Source organism: Hevea brasiliensis, chromosome 4, assembly GCF_030052815.1.
Source record: "Hevea brasiliensis isolate MT/VB/25A 57/8 chromosome 4, ASM3005281v1, whole genome shotgun sequence".
In the NCBI taxonomy this organism is placed as follows: domain Eukaryota; kingdom Viridiplantae; phylum Streptophyta; class Magnoliopsida; order Malpighiales; family Euphorbiaceae; genus Hevea; species Hevea brasiliensis.
The window spans coordinates 61,807,307-61,824,105 of NC_079496.1; positions in this window are offsets into that span (position 1 = coordinate 61,807,307).

Below are 16,799 nucleotides of genomic sequence, written 5' to 3' on the forward strand. Positions count from 1 at the left end.
GATAGACACAATAAAAATTCTAGTGAACAAAAAAGCTAAGGACTCATCGAGTATTATAAAAAGAAGGATTATGACCCGATGATGGGCATTTTGGTCAATTCACCTCAAGAGTTGACTTTTGACCAAAATGTCAATTAAATTAAATGAAATTAATGAATTGAATTATGGGGTAAAAATTGAAGAAAAATTCAAGTAGAAATATGTAAGGGAAAATTTATGAAATGAAAACTTAAACTTTCATTTCCATTATGACAAATTTAAAATGAAAGGCTTATGGGCTTTTGATAGTTAAATTTAATTATTTAATTAAAAGGAAAAATTAAGTGTAAATGTAAAAAAAAAATGAAAATTTAAGTTTAATTATCCTTATGACACAATTAAAATTTATAATTTTAATAAGCTAATTTTGGGGATATATATATATATATATATATATATATATATATATATATATATATATATATATATATATATATATATATAAGAAGACAAATGTCTTCTTCATTTCTTTTTTTCCATAAGATGCCACCACCCTCTCCTCTCTCTTCCTCTCTCTCTCTTTCTCTTCTTCTTCCACTTCTTCCCCTAGTTGATTTCCCCTCCCAACTTGATGAGGAACCGGGTGCACCAATTCCACACCAAGGGCCAATAACTAGAGCAATGGCTAAGAAGCTTCAAGGCTTGGTGCATAAGCACATCACCAAGTCCAACCTCTTGCAAGTATTCGGTTTGGACTTAGAAGAGGGAAGCCAACCTTGCTGTACATTCCTTTGCATATTTGAGGAGCCAAGAGACCAAGTGGCATACCAATTCCACACCAAGGGCCAATAACTAGAGCAATGGCTAAGAAGCTTCAAGGCTTGGTGCATAAGCACATCACCAAGTCCAACCTCTTGCAAGTATTCGGTTTGGACTTGGAAGAGGGAAGCCAACCTTGCTGTACATTCCTTTGCATATTTGAGGAGCCAAGAGACCAAGTGGCATCCGTCCAAGTTGGCATACATGTGGCAGCCACCTCAGCAAATCCATCATAGTTGGCATCCAATGTGACGTCCATGTGGAGTGCCTAGGTGGCAGCACAATTGGCAGCCCATCTCCACCAACTTTTTGAAGATGCTTTTGTCCATTTTGCAAAGATTGAAAGCCATAACTTTGTCCAAGAGCTCCAGCCATGCTTCAACTATTTATAGGAAAAGCAAAGTTACTACCTTCAACTTCAAGACAAAACATCTATTTTCAGATTGTCTCTCATTTGTAGGCTGCCAAATCTGACTTTTCTATTAATGTTTGAACTTTGTATCTATTTTTGGAGAGATTGGTGTATTAACCAAGACTTGCACATGTCCCATGATTGTTGAAATGTCTTGGCAGAATACACCAACCCATATTAGCCTTCTTTTGTTTCATTTAGAGAACAGAATTCATATGGTAATTTTTTGAGCAAAATTGCTGGAGCTTTGCTTCAAAGTTCTTCTTAGAACTCTCTCCATTTTTCTTAGCAAATTCTTGCCTTGATTTGTTAAGTTTTATTATATGTTCAAGGTCGTTCATCAGCATAGGTGAATTGGTCTTGTTCTTGGCTGTCTTTCTTGGGAATTATATTTTCAGTTCTCCATCTTCAAGGTGAAGGGTTGAAGGTTCAAGGGAGTTTCTTGGCTTGTTTTGAAGACGGTCCTTTGGTCTTTCTTCTTAGTGGAATCAGCAACTAAGGGTAGAAACTGTATCATTTGGTATCAGAGCTTAGGCTCTCTTCAAAACAGGTTGGTCATCCATTTTGTTGTGTTAAAGTGCATGTTTGAGAGCTGGAATATTATAAGTTCAACATTTCTATTTGGTGGCTGTTTTGGGGAAGGTAAAACCAAACCAACCCAGAAAATTCTAAAACTTCATAGGGGTGCTTTGTAGATGAAATTAAGCTTAGAAATCAAATTTGGTGTAAAAATTCTACCGTTTACTTGGTGAACCAAATTTAGCACCTATTAGGCCAATTTGGAGTCCAAAACTTCAAGGTGCTTTCTGGAACCTCTAGACTTGATTTTCCCTACTAAAACTATGTCTTGTTGCTGCTCTTAAAACAGTTTTACAAAAATAGCTAGCTAATTCGACTCCTATTTCACTTGATTGCTCTAGAGCTTGGTGTCTTCATTTCTTGCTGCAAGTGTCATAACAAACCCTTATTCCACACGTTTTGCTTGAGTTTGTGCTTGAACATATATTAAAACTTGATTTAAACTTGCTGGAATTGCATTAGTTCTGACAAGAACTTGGTAAGCAAGCTTGAGTGGAAAAAGGCATTGAGTGGCAAGAACTCAAGGAGGGTAAAAGCCTATAAACTGAGTATAAACACTTGAGTGACCAAAAATTGAGTGAATTTGTGAGGTTGTTTTCTGTTTTACTAACTTTTTTGTGCAGGTGTTAAAAATGTCACAAGAACAAACTATTGGACTTAATATGGATAATCCTTTTTACCAACAAGCACTTGTTCAACATTTGGAAAGAATTGGTAGACAATTGAGCAACCTAGCTGACCGAATTGAAAGAATTGAGCAGAATAGTGGGAATGGTAGACAAAATATAAATGAAGGGCAGAACAGGGCTAGCGGATCTAGAGTGAACAATGCACCACCTACAGATGATTGGGGGGATGAAAATGATGATGATTCTGATGAAGAGGATGACCAAAGACTCACTGCACGTGATGACCACTATAGACCGAGAGGGATGAGAGGTAATAGGGGTGGAAGAGGTGGAGGCAGAAACTTGAGAAGAGGTAATATGGAGGAAGCAAGAGGGAGAGGGAGAGTGGATGGTAACATTAGTGGGATCAAAATGAAAATTCCACCATTCCAAGGCAAAGCCAATCCGGATGCATATTTGGAGTGGGAGAGGAAGGTGGATCTCATTTTTTATTGTCACAATTATAGTGAGGAAAAGAAGGTGAAACTTGCAGTAGTTGAGTTTACAGATTATGCCATAGTTTGGTGGGATCAATTGCTCACTAAAAGAAGGAGAAATGGGATGAGGGGTGTTGAAACTTGGGATGAGATGAAGCAAATCATGAGGGACAGATTTGTACCTCAACATTACTATAGGGAGTTGCACCAAAGGTTGCAAGGGCTGGTGCAAGGGAACAAAAGTGTGGAAGAATATTTCAAGGAAATGGAGATGGCTATGATAAGAGCCAATGTAGAGGAGGATAGGGAAGCCACTATGGCTAGGTTCCTAAAGGGACTGAATCTTGATATTGCCAACATAGTGGAGCTACAACACTATGTAACACCCTCACTGTAGCAATTCCGCATACCATCGCTCATTGACTGACGGTCGGTCCGGACAGCTAGAACGTCCGGAAAAATATTTAAACTAAGGTAAAGAACCATAATTAACTCAAATATTAATAAGAAAAATTTAGTAAAAATTTTAGAAATAAAATACAACCAAGTTAAACGAGCCGGTGCCCTAGCGAGGGGTAACTCAGAGGGAAGTTGCGGTTCTCGCAATGAGGAGCCCTAGACCCGGGGGAAAAATTATAAAATAATTTTTGGGACTCCAGAGAAGGGTCATTGAGGTTCCTATGGCATTAGAATGCCAAGAAAATATTTAGAAAAATTTTTCAATCGGTACAGACAATTTTAACCCGTTAAGCCAAACGGAGGGCATTTTGGTCATTTCGCCTTCAGAGACGATTTTTGGCCGACTTGTCCAGTTAAGTAAATAATTATTATGATCTAAAATGTGAATAAATATTAATAAAAATTGAATTGAAAATGAGTAGAAAAGAAAAGAAAAAAAAATGAATTAAATGGGAATTTATGACATCACATGATGTCATTAGTGTACCTTCACCCAATTATATATGGTGACACATGGCTATAACCCATTTAAAATCAATAAAATGGGCAGAAAATGAGAGAAAAATGCAGCTTTCTTCTTCTTCCCAATTTCCATACGTGAACCTTTCTTCCTCCATTAAAATTCATTTCATTTTCTCTCTTCCAAACCTTGAATTCTCACCACTAAACCTTAAATTCTCTTCATTAAAACTTGTCCACTCATCTTGGGAAGGTGTTTGGCAGCCTAGAAAGTGAAGGAAAGGGAAGTTTAAGCTTAGAAAATTTTGCCCTACAAGAGGTTAGTGCTTACTTATGCTAATATTCCTTTACTTCCATGTTAAGGACTTGAATTTAGTATGAAATTGTAAGTTAAATGGACTAAAACTCATGTGTATGTGTACCATAAATTTTGGCAGCCCTAAGGAAGGAACAATGATGGAGTATTTTTGATGATTTTAATGGACTTAAAATGAATTAGAGATTATGTTTAAGGTGCATATACACATATGTGATGAATGAAAGTGTGTATCTAAGGTGTATGTGTGAATCATAATGGGAAACTAGGGTTTGGGAGTGAAAATGTGGACTTGGCTTATGAAATTGTTAAAGGACATTTTAATGGTCAATTAGTGACCATTTGAGGAGATTTGACCATAATATGGATTGAAAAATAGCATGGTAAAAGGGAATGACTATGCTGCCTAGGGACAGAAAGAATGGATCGAGATTTCAGTCCAATTACACAGCCATAACTTTGGCTGTGTTAGTCCAATTGATGTTTGGCCAATTGGACATGAAACTAGGCTTATAATGGCACATTTTTGCTGAAGAAACCATGCCCAAAAGACCAAAGCAAGAGGACCAAAAGTTGGCCCCAATCCGGATACCCTGCAAACAGCCCCTGCAGAAATGACCAAATGAACAGTAACTGTTCATTTGGCCATAACTCACTGTAGATATGGTCAATTGACCTGGAATTTTTACAGAAAAAAGTTAAGACATAGACAAACAACTTTCATGAAGAAACCTACCCCAAATTATGACCAGAACCTAATCAAATCATTGAGCAAAGAGAAGTTTACTGTAATGAGATTTCCAGAATTTTCATTTGAGCAGCAATGTTTGGAGGACTATAACTCTCTCTAGAAAACTCGGATTTAGGCGATTCTTGAACCGATGGAAACCTAAGGCATAGTAGAACATTTCATATGAAGAAAGTTAGACCAAATTAGGAACTTAACTTGATCAAATTACTGACCAAATTTGGATCAAAATCTGCCAGAACCCATGATAGCAGCATGAACAGTGCACGTGAACAGTAAACTTATTTTGGCCATAACTTGAGCTACAAAACTCCAAATAGAGTGATTCAAAAAAATAAATTCAACTAGACAAAATAAGGAATATTTTCTATGAAGGAAGTTTTATCAAATTCTAACAGTAAATCGACCAATGAAACAGTGCAACTTCGGAACACCAAAACTAAAAATTGGCAATTTTGCCAAAATGACCTAAACTTTGAGAAAGTGACCAAAACCAACAAGTTTTGAATACAAAATGTGGTATGTTGGGAGTACTAAAACCAATGTACCTATTGTTTATGCAAAAGTCAACATTTTAGTTGACTAATGAAATGAATAGTGACATGAAAACTTGAAATTCAAAAATTGTGAAACTTAAAAGTGCAAAATGCCCTAGTAGGCCTAATGTGATTGGTTTGGATAGGTTGGCATGCCAATAGGGTATTGTTTTAGCAGTACTGCGAAAGGCTTTGTGCCTGTATTCATGGCTTTTATACCCGTATTCATGGCTTTTATGCCCGTATTCATGGCTTTTATGCCGATTATGTGATATCATGGCTTTTTAGCCATACTGACTGCATACGTGGTTGACGTTCTGCGTCCCATGGTATGACGGCCCGAGGCACCGCGGTGTCTAGTGCCAACGACCCGTTATCCAGTCCAGTCGTCCAGTATAGGTTACTTGGGCATGGAAAAGTATAACTGTGATTGAACTGATCATTAAAGAAAATACGAAAATTAAGTATCAGGAATGATTACAAAAAATACAAAGAAGCTCAAGATCATGAAGAAAAAAAAATAATTAACGAAATGCATGAAGAAGTTAATATCATAAAACATGATTAGCCCTCGACTAAACAATAAGTTAGTAATTACTCATTTCTTATGAACACAATAGCAAGGAAATTATTATTTTTATTTGCATATTATATTTTCTTGTATTATTGGCACCACTAAGCTTTATGCTTAGAGCGTCGCTTTTGCAACGCGTAGGTATTGAAGATTTGGACAGAGGGCCCAGTAGACCACAGATTCGGTAAGGCAGTTCACAGTTCTGCATAGTGTCCGTGTCACCTCACCGTCTACAGTGCATTGGTAGGACACTAGGTTCCATTTTGTATTTTGAGATTTTTATAAATTTGGTAATTAAACTCTTATTTTATCATATGTATTTGAACAAATGTAATATAAATTTGTATTAATGTAAGTACTTGTAATTTGTGATTATAAATCACATGTGAGAATTTATTTATGATTTGAGTCTAATGATGATGTGAAATGATAAATAGAGGAATCGTTAAGAAATTGCTGTAACTTGATGTGATACAAAATGTGAATTGTATATGAGTACCATGAGATGAATGATTGAGAAATAAATGAAATTGATGAAATTATTCTGAGACTTTGTTGATAATTGGAGTTGGGATTGATTGAATATGATCATAGGAAGTGTTTTTCACAGGTTCCGAAGAACTGTTTTCTCCATTTTTAGCCGGTACTTTGCCGGATTTTCTATAAAATTTTCGGAACCTCAAATAAATTACAATTTCAATAAATGAATTATATTTCACAAGTTATTTTCAAAACTATGATAAAAATGTATTAAGATAAAATAGAGTGCTCCGGCACACTGAGTGGCATAACTTGCTCGGCTACACTGTAGTCGGGTAAGGGGTGTCACACACTATGTAGAGCTTGATGACATGTTAAATATGGCAATCAAGATAGAAAAACAACTAAAGAAGAAGAAAGCATTCAAGATGGGTGTAGGTATGAATTCGAGCAACAATGATCCATGGAAACCGAATTGGAAGAAGGGCGAAACTTATGATTCCAAGGCTGTTTCTAAGGAAAAGAAAGAGGAGACTAGGGGTGGAGAAAAGCCTAGTGTGACTGAGAAAGGCAAGGGATAGAATACCTCTAGTGGAAGAACTAGGGATATCCAATGTTTTAGGTGCCTAGGGAAGGGACATTATGCATCTCAATGTCCTAACAAGAGGTTGATGGTGATGAGGCAGAATGGGGAGATCGAATCAGAAGATGATGATGTTGATGATGATGATGCTAGTGAGAGTATGCCTCATTTGGAGGAAGCTAGTGATGTAGAGCATGCTGTCGGAGGTAATATTCTGGTGGTTAGGCGTGCACTAAGTGCACAAGCAAAGGAAGAAGAGGGAGATGCACTACAAAGGGAAAATATTTTCCACACTAGATGCTTGGTGAATGGTAAAACTTGTAGCATGATTGTAGATAGTGGTAGTTGTGTGAATGTTGCCAAAGACACTCATGGTTGCGAAGCTTGGCATGCGCACCATGAAGCATCCTAGACCATACAAGTTGCAATGGCTGAATGAATGTGGGGAAATTAAGGTGAACAAGCAAGTGATGTTGGCTTTTTCTATTGGAAGGTATAAGGATGAGGTGTTGTGTGATGTGGTGCCAATGCATGCTGGACATATTTTGCTAGGGAGACCATGGCAATATGATAGGAAGGTAGTGCATGATGGATTTAGGAATAGGTACTCCTTTGATCATGATGGAGAAGGGTTACCTTGGCGATTATCACCCGCAAGCTTTTGAAGATCAATTAAGGATAAAGCAGACCATGAATGAGCAACAACAAAGAGAGGCCGAGCTAAGAGTGCAAAAGAAAAAGAAAGAAAAGAAAGAGAGGAAAAGTAAGAGGGAAAATGAGGAAGAGAAAGAGAAGAGAGAAAATTCCAAAAGAGAGAAACCAAAAGGAAAGGGCTTGGGGCAAAAGGAGAGTTGTGAGAAGAGTGGAGAGAATAAAGTCAGTTTGCTAGCAAAAGCCAAGGATGTGAGGACTGCATATTTTTCTAGTATGCCAATGGCTTTGCTAATTTGTAAGGGAGCTTACACCAATGTTTCTAACCTTAACCAATCCATTCCTAGTTGTGCTTTGCCCTTATTGCAGGAGTTTGAGGATGTCTTCCCTGAAGAAATACCTAATGGGCTAGCACCCATTCCCGGCATAGAGCACCAAATAGATTTTGTGCCCGAGTCAATCCCAAATAGGCCAGCCTATAGGACCAATCCGGAAGAGGCTAAGGAACTTCAAAGACAAGTGGAGGAGCTTCTAGCAAAAGGCCATGTTAGGGGGAGCATGAGCCCATGTGCCGTACCTGTTCTTTTAGTGCCAAAAAAAGATGGGAGCATGCGCATGTGTGTGGATTGTAGAGCAATCAACAAAATCATCAGAAAGTATAGACATCCCATACCTAGACTTGATGATATGCTTGATGAGTTGCATGGTGCATGCATATTTTCTAAAATTGACTTAAAGAGTGGTTATCACCAAATTCGCATGAAATTAGGAGATGAATGGAAAACTGCCTTTAAGATCAATATGGACTATATGAATGGTTAGTCATGCCATTTGGTTTGACCAATGCACCTAGTACATTTATGAGGCTTATGAACCATGTGTTGCGTGCTTTCCTAGGAAAATTTGTTGTAGTGTATTTTGATGATATCCTAGTATATAGCCAAAATATGCATGATCATTTGCTGCACTTGAGACAAGTCTTTGAGGTGTTGAGAAAAGAGCACTTGTATGCCAATCTTAAGAAATGCACTTTTTGTATGGACAAAGTTATTTTCTTGGGATTTGTGGTGAGTGGCAAGGGAATTAAGGTTGATGAGGATAAGGTAAGAGCCATTAGAGAGTGGCCTACACCTAAGTCCGTGAGTGATGTGAGGAGCTTCCATGGGTTGGCTAGTTTTTATAGGAGATTTGTAAAGGACTTCAGTACCATAGCCTCACCCTTGAATGAAGTTGTAAAAAAGAATGTGGGATTCAAGTGGGGGGAAGAACAAGAGAATGCATTTAATTCACTCAAGGAGAAATTGTGTTCTGCACCTTTACTTGCTTTACCTGATTTTTCTAAAACTTTTGAGATTGAATGTGATGCCTTTGGAGTGGGTATTGGAGCTATTTTGAAGCAGGAAAGGAGACCAATTGCCTAACCTTTTTCTTTGTTTTAGCTTCGTAAATTGATTTGAATGAATTTATTTGAATGAGTTTGATTTGAAATGAGTTTATTTTGAATGAGGTATGTTTTTTCTCTTGTATTTGAGGAATTTGTGTGTTGCCACCCCTTTTATGGGTTTTATGATGATTTGAATATGTTATTGTTTTGCAAACGTGATTATTGATTTTGAAACTCTTGAAAGTTGTTTTGAAACCACAGTTAGCATGACAGTCCGTTCGGAACTCCCCAGTAGTAACGGCTACTTGGGGTTTTATAATTGATATTGATTATGTCTCTCATTAATAATGGTTAGTGGGGTAAAACTACATGAGTACTCATTAGCTAGCTAGCCCTTCCCTCATTAATAACAGTTAGTGAGGTTGAGATTGCTTTATCGTGGTGTACAACATGGCACTGATCGTGAAATTTTGTGTCATGGCCTGAACTGTGTGTTGATGTTGGCAACACTAATGCTTTGTGAATTGTGATTTATGAAGTATGATTTCTCATTTGAAATGTTATTCCAATAAATGGCTCTTATGAACTTAGAACTATTGTGAAGTTTTCATGCTTAAGAAAAATGTGATTTATTATGCTTTGACAAATTGTGTTTTACCTTAAGTTTTACAGTTATTAGTTATGCACCACTGAGTGATATACTCAGCGCTAGCTTCTTTATGCTGTCGCAGGTAAGGGAAAGGAGAAGGATGCCAAGTGAGAGACTTGGAAGCAGCATTTTGGTATTGTTTGTGGGTATATATTGTAGTTATACCCCTGTAATTTCCTTTTGATGTATTTTGCACCTATATGCATGGATTTACGGACATTGAGCAATTTGTATTTAAAAGCATTGCATTGCTATCACATTTTGAGTTTGTAACTATTTTGTATTTTACTTTGAGACTTATGAAAATGTAACTTTTGCAATATTTAGTCTATCATTATTTCCAATGAATGTTTACATGGAATTTTAACTATTCTCATACAGTTTTCCGCAAAAGAATTGATAAGATAAAAAGCCATGGTTTGTTTTAAAATCCTTTGTAGCATAACTAATGGGTTATCGATAGGTGGAGTTCGGTGATTCATTAGGTATGCTACGGGAACATGTCATGCCTTACAAGGGATAAGGCGTGACATCCTGCTTCGCAAAGAGGAGTTGATGAAGAGGTGGAGAGTTGTGCTCCACCAAGGGCTGAATCTGGGGGCAGGGGAGAATCTGCTCCACCAGCAACTGAGGCACCTGCCCAACCTCAGTTTGCGCTATTTCAGCAAATGACAGAATTCTACCGGCAAATGATGGGGGCAATTCCACCACCACAACCACAGCTACAACCTCCACCAGCATCACATAAGTCCCATATGGAGAAACTGCGAAAACATGGGGCTGTGGATTTCTTTGGGAAGAGGGAGGGTGATCCCATGACCACAGAAAACTGGTTGGATAGAACCATTAGAGTGCTAAAACAGCTTAACTGCACCCTCAGTGGTGGGACACAATAAGCAGTGAGGTGCAACCAGAACGGATCACCTGAAAATTCTTTCTCACAGAGTTCAGGAAGAAATATGTTAGCAAAGAGTATTTAGAAGAGCGAAGAAGAGAATTTATCAGTCTGAGACAGAGGCAATTATCAGTGGTAGAGTATGAGCGTGAGTTTGTCAAACTGAGCCGATATGGGAGGGAGATAGTCCCTACAGAGGCAGAGAGGTGTAGAAGGTTCGAAGAAGGGCTCAATGACAATATCAAAGTCATGATCACAGCATTGGAGATCACAAATTTTGCTAAATTAGTAGATGTTGCATCAAAAGTGGAAAGGGTCCGAATAAATGAACAAAATAGAAGGGAAAGACAGCAGAAGAGGGGTCTGAGTCAGACCAGTACATTTTTTGCTCCCAGTAAGAAGAGTAAGGGTCCTCCTGCTCAGAGTTCAGGACCACCACAGGGTCAGGGTCAATCTCAGCGGCCCAGACCACAGTTCACACCTAGGAGAGGCCAATCCGCACCATCAGTGGGCAGCTCTCTAGGGACGGTGTTTAAGGGACTAGCCCCAGCATCTTCTACCTGTCCGTACTACCAGAAGTGGCATAAGGGGGACTGTTGGCGAGTGACCGGTGCATGCTTACGGTGTGGATCTACAGAACATCTGATCAACAATTGTCCGAAAAGGACTACTACTGATGTGAACTTTCAAGTAATTGGTAACTTGAAAACCCACATTCAAGAATTAAATGAACAATATGGAAAGCACCAAATCAAGATGTATGAATTTGATTCTTTGAACCAGCACAATCAGATTGTTGTGTAATTCAAAGAAAATATCAGAAATGGGATTCTTGACCTAATTCATATGGAGAATGAATAAACCAAGAATATTATGCACATTAAACCTTGCAAGATAGAAATCTCAGCAAGTTAATGAGCTTCACAAGAACAAAGGCAACAGCCAATTTACTCACTAAAGGAGCAGAAACAATATTTCATTAATATTCAAAGTGTGTCCTCCACTCTCTCATTACACTTGTATTTATAGCATCTTGGCTTCAAAGCTAAAGACAAAAATATCCCTACTTTAGTAACAGCTGTAAGGGGCTTTAAGTCCAAACAAAAGTTAATCTTTCAAAAGACTAAAAACTCCATACAAAAAGTAAATTTAATACAGCAGCAAGTAAGGGCATTTAAGTCCAAAAGAGAGGTGGTTATAACAGATGGAATATTCCTTGAAAAAGGTGCCAGCAGATACATGTTCATGGATTGGATCTGGTGCATGCATGTCCACAAGTTATTCCATGTAATCTAATGCTCCATATGACACCTGGTCACTTCCAAGCATAATTTTCACCAAATTTAATCCTTTATATTTTTCTTCATGCCATTCCAGCTTATAATCCTTGGTCCTTATGATTTCACAAATTAAATTCTGAAGCGATTTAGCTCTAACTCTAGTAATTGGTCCTTGGATGAAATCCTTTGGCGTGGATGTAGCTTGATTCTCATCATTCCCCTCCGCTTCAAAAGGATTCGTCCTCGAATCTGTTCCTGCATCAACACAAGGAGATAAATCAGCAACATTGAAGGTGGCACTGACATTATACTCACCAGGCAGGTCTATTTTATAGGCGTTATCATTAATTTTTGCCAGCACTTGGAAAAGTCCATCACATCTTGGTTGTAATTTTGATTTCCTTCGAGAGGGAAACCTTTCTTTGCGCAAGTGAACCCATACCCAATCTCCAGGTTGAAATGTGACTTTCTTCCTTCCTTTGTTGGCTTGACTAGCATATTTTTCATTTTTCTTTTCTATTTGAAGCTTGGCTTGTTCACGGATTTTCTTCACCAATTCTGCTTTTCTTTTTCCATCTAAACTAGCAAGCTCGTTCACAGGCAAAGGTAAAAGATCCAAAGGAGTTGAAGGATTAAAACCATACACAATTTCAAATGGAGAATGGCCAGTAGAAGAATGCACATTTCTATTGTATGCAAATTCAACAAGTGGAATGCAATCTTCCCATGACTTCAAATTTTGCTTAACCACAGCAGGCAAAAGAGTAGTTAGTGTCCTATTTACTACTTCAGTTTGACCATCGGTTTGTGGGTGACAAGTGGTGGAAAATAATAACTTGGTGCCCAATTTTCCCCACAAAACCTTCCAAAAGTAACTAAGGAATTTAACATCCCTATCACTAACTAAACTCTTAGGTATGCCATGCAACCTAACAATATCTCTAAAGAATAAATTTGCAACATTTGTAGCATCATCAGTTTTATGGCATGGAATAAAATGTGCAATTTTTGAAAACCTGTCAACAACAACAAAAATTGAATCATGGCCTTGTTTAGACCTAGGTAATCCCAACACAAAATCCATGGACAAATGAACCCAAGGATCACTAGGGGTAGGCAAAGGTGTATACAAACCTTGTGGCAAAACTCTAGATTTAGCCTTAGCATATACAATGCACCTAATACATACTCTTTCAACATCTCTTTTCATATTCGGCCAATAAAAATGTTCCTTCAATACATCTAAAGTTTTGGCAACACCAAAATGACCCATTAATCCACCAGCATGAGACTCATTCACAAGTAATTCACGCATGAAACTCTTAGGCACACACAATCTATTTTCTCTAAACAAGTATCCATCATGCCTATAAAACTTCTCAAAAGCATTCTTTTCACAAGCTGCATACTAATGTGAACCTTCAAGTAATTGGTAACTTGAAAACCCACATTCAAGAATTAAATGAACAATATGGAAAGCACCAAATCAAGATGTATGAATTTGATTCTTTGAACCAGCACATTCAGATTGTTGTGTAATTTAAAGAAAATATCAGAAATGGGATTCTTGACCTAATTCATATGGAGAATGAATAAACCAAGAATATTATGCACATTAAACCTTACAAGATAGAAATCTCAGCAAGTTAATGAGCTTCACAAGAACAAAGGCAACAACCAATTTACTCACTAAAAGAGCAGAAACAATCTTTCATTAATATTCAAAGTGTGTCATCCACTCTCTCATTACACTTATATTTATAGCCTCTTGGCTTCAAAGCTAAAGACAAAAATATCCCTACTTTAGTAACAGCTGTAAGGGGCTTTAAGTCCAAACAAAAATTAATCTATCAAAAGACTAAAAACTCCATACAAAAAGTAAATTTAATACAGCAGCAAGTAAGGGCATTTAAGTCCAAAAGAGAGGTGGTTATAACAGATGGAATATTCCTTGAAAAAGGTGCCAGCAGATACATGTACATGGATTGGATCTGGTTCATGCATGTCCACAAGTTATTCCATGTAATCTAATGCTCCACATGACACCTGGTCACTTCCAAGCATAATTTTCACCAAATTTAATCCTTTATATTTTTCTTCATGCCATTCTAGCTTATAATCCTTGGTCCTTATGATTTCACAAATGAAATTCTGAAGTAATTTAGCTCTAGATCTAGTAATTGGTCCTTGGATGAAATCCTTTGGCGTGGATGTAGCTTGATTCTCATCATTCCCCTCCGCTTCAAAAGGATTTGTCCTCGAATCTGTTCCTGCATCAACACAAGGAGATAAATCAGCAACGTTGAAGGTGGCACTGACATTATACTCACCAGGCAGGTCTATTTTATAGGCGTTATCATTAATTTTTGCTATCACTTGGAAAGGTCCATCACATCTTGGTTGTAATTTTGATTTCCTTCGACAGGGAAAACTTTCTTTGTGCAAGTGAACCCATACCCAATCTCCAGGTTGAAATGTGACTTTCTTCCTTCCTTTGTTGGCTTGACTAGCATATTTTTCATTTTTCTTTTCAATTTGAAGCCTGGCTTGTTCATGGATTTTCTTCACCAATTCTGCTTTTCTTTTTCCATCTAAACTAGCAAGCTCGTTCACAGGCAAAGGTAAAAGATCCAAAGGAGTTGAAGGATTAAAACCATACACAATTTCAAATGGAGAATAGCCAGTAGAAGAATGCACATTTCTATTGTATGCAAATTCAACAAGTGGAATGCAATCTTCCCATGACTTCAAATTTTGCTTAACCACAGCACGCAAAAGAGTAGTTAGTGTCCTATTTACTACTTCAGTTTGACCATCGGTTTGTGGGTGACAAGTGGTGGAAAATAACAACTTGGTGCCCAATTTTCCCCACAAAACCTTCCAAAAGTAACCAAGGAATTTAACATCCCTATCACTAACTAAACTCTTAGGTATGCCATGCAACCTAACAATATCTCTAAAGAATAAATTTGCAACATTTGTAGCATCATCAGTTTTACGGTATGGAATAAAATGTGCCATTTTTGAAAACCTGTCAACAACAACAAAAATTGAATCATTGCCTTTTTTAGACCTAGGTAATCCCAACACAAAATCCATAGACAAATGAACCCAAGGATCACTAGGGGCAGGCAAAGGTGTACACAATTCTTGTGGCAAAACTCTAGATTTAGCCTTAGCACACACAATGCACCTAACACATACTCTTTCAACATCTCTCTTCATATTCGGCCAATAAAAATGTTCCTTCAATACATCTAAAATTGGCAACACCAAAATGACCCATTAATCCACCAGCATGAGACTCATTCACAAGTAATTCACGCATGGAACTCTTAGGCACACACAATCTATTTTCTCTAAACAAATATCCATCATGCCTATAAAACTTCTTAAAAGCATTCTTTTCACAAGCTGCATACACTCTAGCAAAGTCATCATCTTCAGCATATAATTCTTTCACATATTCGAATGCTAATAACTTTGCATCAAGAAGGGCAAGAAGGTTATACCTTCGAGATAAGGCATCAGCCACCACATTTTCTTTCCCATGTTTGTATTGAATCACATATGGGAAGGTCTCAAGGAACTCAACCCATTTTGCATGACGCCTACTCAACTTATTTTGCCCCTTGATATGCTTCAATGACTCATGATCTGTGTGGATGACAAATTGCTTTGGCCAAAGGAAATGTTGCCATATTTCCAAGGCACGTACCAATGCATACAACTCCTTGTCATATATAGAATAGTTTAAAGCTGCTCCATTAAGCTTCTCACTAAAGTATGCTATTGGTCTCTTATCCTGCATTAAAACGGCTCCAATACCTATACCTGATGCATCACACTCAATCTCAAAAGTCTTAGAAAAATCAGGTAAAGCCAACACAGGAGCAGAACATAACATGTCTTTAATTTTGTGAAAAGCATCATCTTGTTTCTGTTCCCAAACAAAATTAACATTCTTTTTGACAAGATCATTCAATGGTGCTGCAATGGTACTGAAATTCTTAATAAATCTTCTATAGAAACTAGCTAGTCCATGGAAACTACGCACTTCAGATGCAGACTTTGGAGTGGGCCAGTCTCTAATAGCTCTAATTTTTTCATCATCGACTTCAACACCATTAGCACTAATGACAAATCCTAAAAAGACAACCTTTTCCATGCAAAATGAACATTTCTTCAAGTTAGCATATAATTTTTCCTTTCTCAACACATCGAATACAGCTCTTAAATGATGCATATGTTCATTCATGCCTCTACTGTAAACCAATATATCATCAAAATAAACAACAACAAATTTTCCAATAAAAGCACGCAACACATGATTCATCAATCTCATAAAAGTGCTAGGAGCATTAGTTAGCCCAAAAGGCATCACTAACCACTCATATTGTCCATGCTTTGTTATAAATGCAGTCTTCCATTCATCACCTACTTTCATGCGAATTTGATGATATCCGCTTTTCAAGTCAATTTTGGTAAACACACAAGCACCACAAAGTTCATCCAACATATCATCCAATCTAGGTATAGGGTGGCGATACTTTACAGTGATTTTGTTGACCGCCCTACAATCCACACACATGCGCCATGTGCCATCTTTCTTTGGTACCAAAAGGATGGGTACAGCACAAGGACTCATACTTTCTCTCACGTAACCCTTAGCTAGCAGTTCCTCAACTTGCCTTTGTAATTCTTTAGTTTCTTCAGGATTAGTTCTATAGGCTGGACGGTTGGGAATAACTGCTCCAGGTACAAAATCAATCTGGTGCTCAATCCCTCGAATAGGTGGTAGTCCAGCTGGCATCTCCTCAGGTAGCACATCCTCATATTCTTGCAAAAGGGAGACAACAACACTAGGCAAATTGTGATGAGTCCCACATCG